General features: G+C 43.6%; 1 long non-coding RNA gene and 1 pseudogene across 1 annotated transcript in view; one reads left to right on the top strand and one right to left on the bottom strand.

Annotated features, from left to right (window-relative positions):
- LOC139274091 (zinc finger protein 585A-like) overlaps window positions 1-12,940 on the bottom strand; it is a 104,545-nt pseudogene that overhangs the window by 35,240 nt on the left and 56,365 nt on the right.
- Window positions 6,558-12,940, top strand: part of LOC139273558 (uncharacterized) — a 37,844-nt gene continuing 31,461 nt past the window's right edge. Inside the window, exon 1 of the long non-coding RNA XR_011595196.1 lies at window positions 6,558-6,637. This is a non-coding gene — a long non-coding RNA (uncharacterized lncRNA). The remainder of the gene's footprint in view (window positions 6,638-12,940) is intronic.

Raw genomic sequence — 12,940 nt, forward strand, 5'->3', positions numbered from 1 at the left:
AACTGTACCCCCTTTAGAGTCTGTGTCAGCATTATTTTCCCACCTCAGTCATCACTATGTCCCTCTGCAAAGATTACTAATGCCGTCCCAATTGGTGCCAAATGAGAACTCCCCTGCCATTGTACCGGGAGAAGAAAGATGCAGAGCCAGTCACTTTCTTCGGTAAAAGATTTGTGGAGATGAGCAGTCATGACTCCACTCTAAATTGCACAGGGCATATTCTAGTACGCAGTGCATTCTGGGTACCGATGTCTGCCATTGGCGCCTAAAATTACTCAACGGATCCTTTAAAGATCAGGCCAGAGAGAATCGCTTTGGCGAATTATTAATTTAAATGAAGTATTACTATGTTTTTTCCTTGGCTGCAGTTGGGGTCTGTCTCTGACTCATGAGAAGTGAAAGTGGATAGACGAATGTGCAGCTCGAGATCTGGCTTGCGTTCTATTTCTGTCCCATCCAGCGGGACGGATAGAATGTCTTGGCGGGCCAGATATGGCCCATGGGCTGTATTTTGCCCACCAGTGATCTAGGGGAACAAATGCACAAATCATCAAAAGCAGGTTAACAAGGCAATGGAAATGTAAGTAAAGCACTGGGTCTCATTTCTAGAGTAAGAGAATTGCAAAGCAGAGAAGTTTTGTGAAACATATATAGAACCTTGGTTAGACCACACTTGGAATACTGTGTTCAGTTTTGGTCTCCATATTATGAAAAAGATATACAGGCACTGTGGCTGTTGCAAAAAAGATTTCCAAGGATGACACCAGAAGTGAGAGGTTATAAGTATCCAGAATGGCTGAACATGCTGGGGCTCTTTCTCTAGAAAAGAGAAGGCTCAAAGAGATCTTTATAATTATGTAGCTGTTTGTTAGGATAGATGTAGAGAAGATGTTACCACTTGTGAGGAGTCCAAAACTAGGAACTAAATATAAGATAGTCACTAATAAATCCAATAAGGAATTCAGGAGAAACCTCTTTACCCAGAGAGTGGTTAGAATGTAGAGCTTGCTAGCACATGGAGTTAAGGTGAATAGCTGAGTGCCTTTAAGGGGAAGCTAGATACGTACATGAGAGAGCAAGGAATAGAAGGATATGATAGGGTGAGGTGAACTAAGGTGAGAGAATGCTCGTGTGGAGCATAAACACCGTCATGGACATGTTGGGCAGAATGGCCTATTTCTGTGCAGTAAATACTATGTAATTCTATTGTAAATTCTGAAAAGACATGGTACAGCACTCGAAACAATCTTCAGCAATGAGGTGGGTGTCACAGAGGGTCAAAATACTGACCTTTCACCCCTACCAATCTGAAGGACTTGTGTAAAATGAATGTGGTGAGTTCAAAGAGAGTCCTTGGTGAGAGGTCAGATTTGTACCAAACCAGGCCCGAAATCGGCAGACGGACTGACGAACAAGTGCCTTTAAAAGTCTGCTTAATCCCTTTCAGTCCACCTACATCCTTAACCCGTGTGTGTGTTTCAGCATGTCTGTGTGTGTGTGTGTTTGTCTTTGTGTGTCAATATACAGACACAGAACCCAACCTAACAAAAATCAGTTAGTCTGAGTCTTGAATGTTTCAGTTGAGCTCCAGCTTTTTGGTTGAGAGATTTCCAGATCGCGACTGACCTTTGTGTGAAGAAGTGCATTCTGGCCTCACTCCTGAACGGCCTAGCTTTAACTTTTAAGTTTATTCCCCTTGTTCTGGACTCTCCCACCAGATGAAATAGTATCTCTCTATCATCTTAAACATGTCAATGATATCATCCTTCATTTTCTATCTTCAAGGAAGTAAAAGACTTGTCTATGCCACCTGTCTTCATAATTTAACCCTTTTAGCCCCGGTATCAATCTGCTGAATCTGTGCTGCACCCCCGCCAAAGCTAATGCATCATTCGTGAGGTCCAGAACTGAACACAATTCTCTCGATGGGCTCTTCCTTTGCATGGTTTAGTTTGCGCGGATGCAATTCATTCAGTCCTGAGGATTTATCGTTTCTACATTTTCCTAGTTTATAAATTCAGGAACAGAAATGGTTTGGAGTAGGGCTGGGGACAGAGTGACAGTAGTAATGCCAAGGTAATGTAGAGGGTGCTCAGTATTGTATGTGCCCTGGGAGTGCTTGATAGTGACACTGGAGATAAAGTGGAGGAAGGAACATCGGAACAGGAACAGGCCATTCAGCTCCTCGAGCCTGTTCCCCCATTCAGTGACATCAGGGCTGATCTGTCTCTTAACTCCTTCCACCTGCTTTACCTCTGTATCCTTTTATACCCCTGCCCCGAAAAATCTCTGCTTGTCCACAGCTCCGAGCTTCTCGCCAGTTAGAGAAGTGTATGTGTGTCAATCTTTGTGGCTGTGTATGTGTTTATGTATATATTTTGATATATGAATGTGTACGTGCTTGTGTATGTGCTTCTGTGGGTATGTCTCTACGTGTGTGTATGTGTCTGTGTGAGATTGTCTCTTCCTCCTTGTTCTGTTGCTCACTAAATACAGTTCAGTATCAATGTGTCTCGGCCATTCACCTCCCCAGAAAGCACTGAATTTTCTGTTTCAATTGGTGCATTCTGATCAATTTGATTCTGGTATTTAACAGCAGAAAACAACTGCTGCAGAGTCTCAGCAAATGAATCTTTATTTGGATTATTTCACCAGTCCTGGCAACTGCTCCATAGGAACAGGAGTAGGCCATTGAGCCCCTCGAGCCTGTTCCCCCATTCAATGAGATGATGGCTGATCTGTGACCTTACTCCATATACCCACCTTTGGCCAGATCCTTTTAATACCTTTAGTTAACAAACAGCTACCAATCTCCGATTTAAAATTAACAACTGACCTAGCATCAATTGGTGTTTGAGGAAGCAAGTTCCAAACTTTACCACCCATTATGTATAAATGTGTTCCCTCATTTCACTGCTAAAAGTTCTGGCTCTAATTTTTAGACTGCCCCGAGTCCTAGAATCCCCAACCAGTGGAAATAGTTTCTCTCTATCTACCCCATCTGTTCCGCTTAATATCTTAAACTTCGATCAGATCAGCCCTTAACCTAAATTCTAGGGGATACAGCCCTAATTTGTGTAATTTTTCCTCATGCCTTAAATCTTGGAGTCCGGGTATCATTGTGGTAAATCTACGCTGCACTCGCTCCAAGGCCAATATAACCTTCTTAAGTCATGGTGCCCAGAACTGCTCTCAGTGCTCTAGGTGTTGGCTAACCAGGGCTTTGTATAGCTGCAGCATAACCTCTACCCCCTAGTATTCTTGTGCTCGAGATGTAAAAACCAGCATTCCATCAGCCTTTCTGATTATTTTCTGGACTTGTTCATGACATTTTAATGATCTCTGTACCTGGACTCCCAAGTCTCTGTGGACCTCCACTGTTTTTAGCTTTTTACCATTTAGAAAGTACCCTCTTGTATCCTTTTTAGGTCCAAAGTGGATGACCTCACATTTGTCTACATTGAAATCATTTGACGCAGTTTTGCTCATTAACTTAATCTATCGCTATCCCTTTGTAATTTGATGCTTTCAACTACACTGCCTGCAATGCCATCTTTCATTTGTGTTCAGCGGCAAATTTAGATATATGACTTTCTATTGCCATCAACTAAGTCATTAATAAATACTAGGGATAGTTTAATCCCCAACACAGATCCCTGTGGGACACCACATCCTGCCAACTTGAGAACCAACCTTTGTCCCTACCCTCTGTCTCCTACAGCTCAGTCAATTTCCTAACCAGGTCAATAATTTGCAATGAATTCCTACTATCACCAAATTCCTCCACTCTGCTTGCGATCCACTTATCTGTGATGTTACAAGAAAAAGCTAAATTCCAATCTGGTGATTATTTACCTTACTCACCGAATACCTACCAGTGAATTCGTACTATCACCAAATTAATCCACTCGCTTGTGTGAACGATCCAGTGATGGATTCCCACCAGGCCGAGCTCTCTCTCTCAATCTACTGGGCCTTGTTTTCCATTATTTTTGACAGCTTGTGCCTGTTTTTGAAGCAGTTTGGTCATTTTGTGCATTTATCTGAAACTTTTGAATAATCGGCAAGCGATTCGTACTGATCTGCTGAGTTTATTTCCAGAGGACACCTATGCCGCGAGGGAGCAGGTTTCATAGCCAGGTTAAAATAGAATAAACCCAAACTCGCATTCCAGAGATTGACAGGTACAAAAAAAACCTACACTCACATACTAGAAACTGACAGGTAAAGTAAAACCCGCACTCGCATAGGAGAGACTGACAGGTACAGAATAAAACCCACACTCGCACATTAGAAACTGACAGGTACAGAGTAAAATGCACACTTTCACAACATAGACTGACAGCTACAGAATAAAACCCACACTCTCCCACCATAAACTGAGGATAAAAACCCACACTCGCATACTAGAAGCTGACAGGTCGAGTAAAACCCATTTTTGCATAGCAGAGACTGACGAGTACAGAATGAAACCGACATTCCCATAGCATAAACTGATAGGAACAGAATTAAACCCACACTCACATAGCAGAAACTAAGAGATACAGAATAAAACCCACACTCACATAGCAGAGACTAACAGGTACAGAATAAAACTCACACCCAGTTATCAGAACAATAATATGCAGCAAGTAAAACCCATAGTCCCCTATCAGAAATGACAGGGACACACTCACACACTAGAGACTGACGGAAAGAGTAAAACTCTCGAGGAAATCACACTCCAGTGTCCGGCTCACCGAATCATTTTGTTGGTAATTCGGATTATAATTAAAATTCTCTCAATGTGGCCCATTTAATTAGTGATAAAAGCAACTTGTGAAACAATCCCATTTTTGCTGATTTAAATAGGGACAAAAAGATGGTCTGAGCATGCACTAAATACATGCTGCTCCCCGCTCTCACTGCCCAGTGTTTAAACCGACGGGAAGGGCCCATGTGAGCTCCCCTCCCCCAGCTCTGTCAGCGGCTGCCGTTTCCTCTGTGCTAGGCTGATGATCGTTGAACACATCAGGTAGCGGAGATATCCCGGGCCTGAGTAAGGGAGCAAACCGCAGCCTCCTTACAGCAGCTCATCACATTAGCACTGAGTCCACAGATGGGCTTTGAGTCGGGGTAAGTTCAGCGGCAGTCGGGGGCTGTCTGTAAGAGGTGGAGTGGAGCAGGAATTAGTTCTGGAACATGGAGTGAGTGGGGGAAGGGAGAGGCCATTCTCGGGCTGTGTGTGTACAGTGTAAGGTAACAGAGAAAGTAAATCATCTCGCTCTTTCAAATCAGTGCTGCTTTCTTTCCCCAAATCAGTAGTGAATGTTCCTGATTCAGTTCCAATCTCACAGTGTCTGTTGTTCTTGGACATTGAATAGTGGAAACACAGCCTGACTGAGAAGTGTCACGAAGTGCATCTATTGCAGGCACCAGGAGAGGAGTGTGAAAAGAGACATTTCAATAATCGGTTATTTTGTTTCGGTGTGTTGAATTCTCCAGAACCGTGTTGCTGGTGATCGAGAGATACATTGTCGCTCCCTCAGATACATCTGTGACATTCTGTTAACTGTACAGGCTCTCAGCTCTGTTTCATTAGACTGAAAACAATTGTTGTACAGCCCAGATACCTGTGCTTATAATCCAGGAAGCGATTCAGAACTTTACAGATTGTCCCATGGAAGTGGGAGATATAAACCTGGACTCTGCCAATCGGGTGTTCCCATTCATGGACCAGTGCTGGGTTTGGGTTGTGTCTGGATGCTGATAACTTACTATAGAACCGTCTGACACAGCTGGTGTGGGGAATCTGATCACTCACCACACCTCCGACACGACCGTCCCGCTCCTCTGCTCATGGTCGTGGCGGAGGTGTGGTGAGTGATCAAGGCGGAGGGGCATTGAGGGATCGTGGCTGAGCTTCGGTGGGTGATCGTGGCGGAGGTTCGGCGAATGTTTGTAATGGATGTGCGGTGGGAGATCATGGCGGAGGTGCGGCGAATGTTTGTGGCGGAGGAACGGCGAGAGATTGTGACAGAGGTGTGGCGAATGAGGGTACAGGGCCCAGAAGAGCCGATGGCCCAGGGGCAGCACAGGCCAGCCCACACTGGGTCTGTGCGCACTAGGTCCATGCAGCCGAGCAGGTCTCCAGTCCTGGTCAACCCTTGCCACTGGATAAAGTCCTAGCTCTGTCAAGCCTGTGTGGTAGCTGATGTGCAACGGTCACCACACGTTAAAAAAATCCACGCACAGGCATCTTCCACCCTTTCAATTGGAGTCAGGATTGGAATATCAGGTCCTTCATTGAAACATCTGTGAGCTCACGTGGAAGCAAGTCATCCTGGTTCGAGGGACCGCCTATGATGATGATGATGATGATGATGAGAGAATCTGAGTGCCGCTGTACTGCAGTGAGGTCAGACAATGTCACTGTTTGTATCGCGCATGCCTCTCTCCAGATACTTTACTTTATTATAAAGAAACACATTAATTATAACTTTATTGTTATAGTCTATGGGCACCTGTCCATGACTTGTACCTAATATTTTTCTCATATTATTATTCTCAGAGCAAAATACTTCACCCCCAGAATAAATGTGATCTTTCCGCCACCTGGAACACAAGGAACAGTGCAGGCAGCTCCCTCTCACACACAGTAAGTACATTATCACTCACAGAGCACAGAGACACAGAACTGACCTCAATCATATTGTCACAGGCAGCAGAAGCTGTCTAGTCCCACAGTGATCCGAATCCCAGAGTTACATTATGAATCCCACAGTCACTTGGAACAGTACAATAAGATGTTGTTTCAAAGTCCAAACATATCGCTCTGAGAGGCAGATCCATTTTCACTCCCTTACTCACACACAAGGACTGACTGACACGGTGTCAATCCACACTGGTGTCTGTACACTGACTCTCAAACCCAGCAACTAACATACAAGAGCAGAGAAACGGAGGTAATGGACTGAACCAAACCTCCTCCTGAGATAATCACAGATAATCTCAAACTAGCATAGGCATAAAGAAGGAACAGAATCCAACAGTCACACAGCAAGAATAGCTGGCAACAAGAGACTGTCAATTACATAATAACTCTTGCACTCACACACATCACCATTCTAACAGAGACATAGTGAACCCCACACCCACAAACAGTGCCAGGGATTGAGAGACACAGAATGGATCCCACACCTATAAACAGTGCCGGGGACTGATAGACACAGAATGGATCCCACACCCACACACAGTGCCAGGGACTGAGACACAGAATGGACCCCACACCTACACACAGTGCCAGGGACTGAGAGAGACAGAATGACACATACTCTCGGGCACAGTGAATGACAGATTGAGATTGAATCACAATCACATATGGGAACAGACTGACTGACTGGCAGATATCGGTTAAAATCCACACTCACATGTCGGAAAGTGACTGGTACAGAGTAAAATGGATATTCACATAACTTTTATTCTGTACCTCTCAGTTTTTGTTAATACATTCTGTAAACCAGTAGATACAGAATAAAATACACACTTGCATCCCAGAGTCAGACAGCTATAAAGTAAAACACACACTCACATACCAGAGACTGGAAGATATGACTAATATCCACACTCCTGTACAAGAAACTGGCAGGTACTGATTAAAATACACAATCACATCCTGGAAACTAACAATTGGAGAGTAACAACAACAGACAAATACCAGAAACTGACAGGTAAAGATTAAAACCAAACTCTCATTCCAAAAACTGACAGATACAGAGTAAAGCCCACACTCACACCACAGAGAGTGACACATACAGTCTATAACACACTCGCACATGAGAAAATGACAGCTACAGAGTCAAACCCACATTCACATCCCAGAGAGTGACAGCTACAGAGCAAAATCAACAGCCACATAAAAGATACTGATCGATGCAGAGCCAAACACACGCTCACATCCCACAGCCTAACAGGTACAGATTAAAACAGACTCACACATCAGAAACTGACAGATACAGCACAAAAGCAGCACTATCACAGCAGAAACTGGCAGGTACAGATTAAAACCCCTATTCATATACTAGAAACTGACGGGTACAAAATAAAACCCAACTCAGATTTGAGAAAATGAAAGTTACAGAATACAACCCAGACTCACATCGCAGATATTAACATACAGAGTAAAACTCTCATTTTCATCCCAGAGCCTGAATGATAGAGGAAAACCACACTTGCATACCAGAAACTGACATACAGAGTAAAACTCACACACTCACATCAGAGACTAATAGATACAGAGTAAAACTCTCACTCTCACATCAGAGACTAACAGATACAGAGTAAAATCCACACTTGCATCACACAGAAAGACAGCTATAGAGTAAATTCTGCACTCCCATATCTGAGACTAAGCTATACAGAGTAAAACTTACACTTACATAAAAGACAATGAGAGATACCCACTCTCAGATATCATAAACTGACAGATACAGGCTAAAATCCACTCTCGCATATCAGAAACTGCCAGGTACTGATTAAAGCCCACGTTAACATACGAGAAAATGACAGGTACAGAATAAAACCCCACTCACATACCAGAGTCTGAATGATAAAGTGTAAAATCACACTCGCATAGCAGAGAAAGACAGCTATAGAATAAAACCCACTCACATACCAAAGACGTGACTGATACAGAGTAAAACGCACACTCACATCCCAGAGACTGAGAACTACATAGTTTTACCTACATTCCTATACCGGAAACAGACAGGTACAGACAAAAAATTAACACTCTCAATCCCAGAAACTGGCAGGTACAGAGGAAAACCCATGTTACAAATTCAGAAAATAACAGGTACAGAATAAAACTCTCATAACAGAAACTGACAAGTACAGAATAAATCCCCAATCACATACGAGAAACTGACAGGTACAGGGTAATACCCACATTGACATACCAGAGACAGACAGACATACAGAGTAAAATCCACACTCACATCCCGGAGACAGGCAAAAACAGAGTGGAACTCGCAGTCACATTCCAGAAGCTGACATGGTGTATAATAAAACCCACTTTTGTCCACCAAAAACTGAAGAAAGAACAACACTCACGTAGCAGATACTGACAGCTGTAAGAGAATAAGAAATAGCAGGCGGTAAGGCCGCTCGAGCCTGCTCCACAATTCATTACATTCATGGCTGAACTTCACCCTGAACTCCTGCCTGATACCCATTTCCCTTGATTCCCTTTGTTCTCTGTCTTGAATATACTCAATGACTGAGTGTCTCAGACCTATGTGTATAGAATTCCAAAGATTCACATTCCTCTGAGTGAATACATTGCTCCTCATCTCAGTCCTAAGTGTCCGATCCCTTATCTTGAGACTATGACCCCTAGATCTAGACTATCCAGCAAAGGGAAACATCCTCACAGCATCTACCCTGCCAAGACTTCTAAGATTTTTTTTAGGTTTCAATGAGCTCAGCTCTCATTCTTCTAAACTCCAGAGTGTATAGGTGCATTTCACTCAATCTCTCTAACCCAGGATTCAATGTTGCACCCCCTCTAATATCCTTCATTAGGCAATGAGACCAAAACTGTGCCCAGTAATCCAGGTGTGGTCTCACCAAAGCCCTACATAATTGCAGCCACATTTCTTTACTCTTATACTCCAAACCCCTTGTAATAAAGGCCAACATATCCTTTACCTTTCGAATTGCTTGCAGTAGCTGCAAGTTAACTATATGTGATTCGTGTACAATGACACTCAAATCCTCCTGAGTAACTACATTTGCTAGTCTCTCCTCTTTTAAACATTCTGCTTTTTGATTCATATAAAATTTAACACACACTCGCATCCCATAGTCTGATCAATACAGTGTAAAACCCACACTCACATCCCATAGTCTGAACTATACAGGGTGACAGATTGAGCAGAGACAGCGGCCTCTGAGCTTCCAGATCCACCTCCAAACTTCACACTCGAGCATTGAAATACTTGCCTGCTCCCCACCACCCCCGGCCACTCGTCTCCCCGCCCAGTGTTTAAACCGACGGGAAGGGCCCATGCGACCTCCCCTCCCCCAACTCTGCCAGTGGCTGCCATTTCCTCTGTGCTGGGCTGATAATCGTTGAACACATCAGGGAGCGGAGATATCCTGGGCCAGAGTAAGGAATCAAACAGCAGCCACCTTACAGCAGCTCATTGCGTTGGGACTGTGTCCGCAAATGGGCTTTGTGTCAGGGAATCGGGGGCTGTTTGTAAGAGGCAGAATGGAGCAGGAAGTAGTTCGGGAACATGGAGTGAGTGGGGGAAAGGAGCGGGGATATCCCGGGCTGTGTGTGTACAGTGTAAGGTAACAGAGAAAGTTAATCACCACACTCTTTCAAATCATTGCTGGTTTCTGTCACCAAACCAGTAGTGAATGTTCCTGATTCAGTCTCAATCTCACCGTGTCTGCCCTTCTTGGACATTGAACAGTGGAAACACAGCCTGACAGTGAGGATGTGAGGAGTGTCACAAAGTGCATCTATTGCAGGCACCAGGACAGAAAGTAGACATTTCAAATTTGGTAATTTTGTTTCGGTGCGTTGAGTTCTCCAGAACCGCGTTGAAGGTGATCGAGAGATACATTGTCGCTCCCTCAGATACATCATGATCCGGGCTCTGTGACATTCTGTTGACTGCACAGGCACTTAACTCGGTTCCAATAGACTGAGAACAATTGTTGTACAGCCCAGGTACCTGTGGTTATAATCCAGAAAGCGATTCAGAATTTTACAGTTAGTCCTATGGGAGTGGAGGATATAAACCTCGATTGTATTAATCGGGTGATCCCATTCATGGACCAGTGCTGGGTTTGGGTTGTGTCTGGTTGCTGATAACTTTCTATAGAACCGTTCTACACACCTGGTGTGGAAAATCTGAGTGCTGTTGTACTGCAGTTAGGTCAGACAAGGACACTGTTTGAATCACGGTTTCCTCTCTCCAGATACTTTACTTTATTATAAACATATACATTCATTACAACTTTATTTTATATTTTCCCCATCAGTTGTCCATATCATAACTAATATTTTTCTGGTATTATTATTCTCAAAGCAAAATACTTCATTGAGCCAGTATAAATGATATTTCTTCCATCCAGAACACAAGACAAAGTGCAGGCAGCTCCTTCTTGCATACAGTAAGTACATTATCACTCACAGAGCGCAGAGACACAGAACTGACCTCAATCCTGTTATCACAGGCAGCAGAAGCTGTCAGTTCAACAGTGATCCGAAGTGGCTGAGTTACATTGTGAATCTTACAGCCACACAGAGCGGTAGGATCAAATGCTGTTTCACTATTGAAACATATCACATTCATATACCAGATACTGAAATATACAGAATAAAACCCACACTTGCACACCAGAAACTGATGGGTATAGATTAAACCCACATTCATAGACCAGAAACTGACATGTACAGATTAAACCACACACTTTTTACCAGAAACTAATGGTTACAGATTAAACCCCAGAAACTGACAGCTATGGGATAAAACCAACACTCAACTACCAGGAACTGACAGGTACAGATTAATCCCCACTTTCACATATCAAAGACTGAATGGTACATCTTAAAACCACTCTCTCATACCAGAAACAGACAGGTACAGAATATCACCCACACTCACATACCAGAAACTAATAGGTACAGATTAAAGCCCACAATAATAGACCAGAAATTGATAGGTACAGATTAACCCCACACTCATATACCAGAAACTGATATGTACAGATTAAACCCACACTCACATACCAGAAACTGACATGTACAGGTTAAACCCCACATTCGCATACCAGAGATTGAAATGTATAGAATAAAATACACACTCACATATAAACTGACAGTTACAGAAAAAATACAGTCACGTATCAGAGACTGACAGGTACAGATTAAAGACACACTCACATACCAGAAACTGACAGGTACAGATTAACCCACACTAACATACCAGAGACAAATGGATACAGAATAAACACCACACTCAAATACTAGAGAGTGACAGGTACAGATTAAAACCCACAATCACATAACCGAAACTGAGAGGTAGAGAGTAACCCCAACAATCATATACCAGTAACTGACAGGTACAGATTAAATGCCACATTCATATACCAGAGATAGACAGGTACAGAATAAAATACACACTCTCATACCATAATCTGACACCATCAGTTCCGGTGAGATCCAGACCGCCGTGCGCCTGCTGCTGCCTGGGGAGCTGGCCAAACACGCCATGTCGGAAGGGACAAAGGCGGTGACCAAGTACACCAGCTCCCAGTAAAACTCCACGCTGTCCTGAGAGAACAAACCAGAAACACAACGGCTCTTTTAAGAGCCACCTACAACCTCTCTGAAAGACCTAAAGCGCATCACCCTTTAGACTCAATTTACTGTAATTATTTCCTGAACAAGTGTGTTTGGGAACCTTTGCAGTTCCAGCTGTGGATTTAGTTTTGAATTCTCATAAGCAGCTTCACTGTCTGGTTCGACGTTAGGACCGCTGTTGAATTTCCCGCCATTCATGCTACAAACACGATTCCTTGTCGCTCGTTCCCATTTACAGCGCCTGCCGAGGAATTAAGAGCTTGTTTAGGGAATGAGGCTCAGATTTCAGTCACCTCATTCTCTCGCAAGTCCTTTACAAGTTTTTTTTTCAATTCCTGTTACGGTCAATCCGTTTATTAACCCGGGACTCCCTGCAATGTAAAAACCCAGAATGGGAGTTCGTACAGAGACCAGAACGGGAGCAGTGTGAACACTCTATCCCTCTTCCCTTTTCACAGAAGGGCTCCCAGTTCTGGTCTCACTCCCACCTGTGCGGAAGATCAATCCATGATTTGTGATTCCCAACTTTTACACAGTTTGAGCTGGAATGTGCCCCGTTACAGAATCAGTGGGGATTGATTG

Source organism: Pristiophorus japonicus, chromosome 9 (genome assembly GCF_044704955.1).
Source record: "Pristiophorus japonicus isolate sPriJap1 chromosome 9, sPriJap1.hap1, whole genome shotgun sequence".
In the NCBI taxonomy this organism is placed as follows: Eukaryota; Metazoa; Chordata; class Chondrichthyes; family Pristiophoridae; genus Pristiophorus; species Pristiophorus japonicus.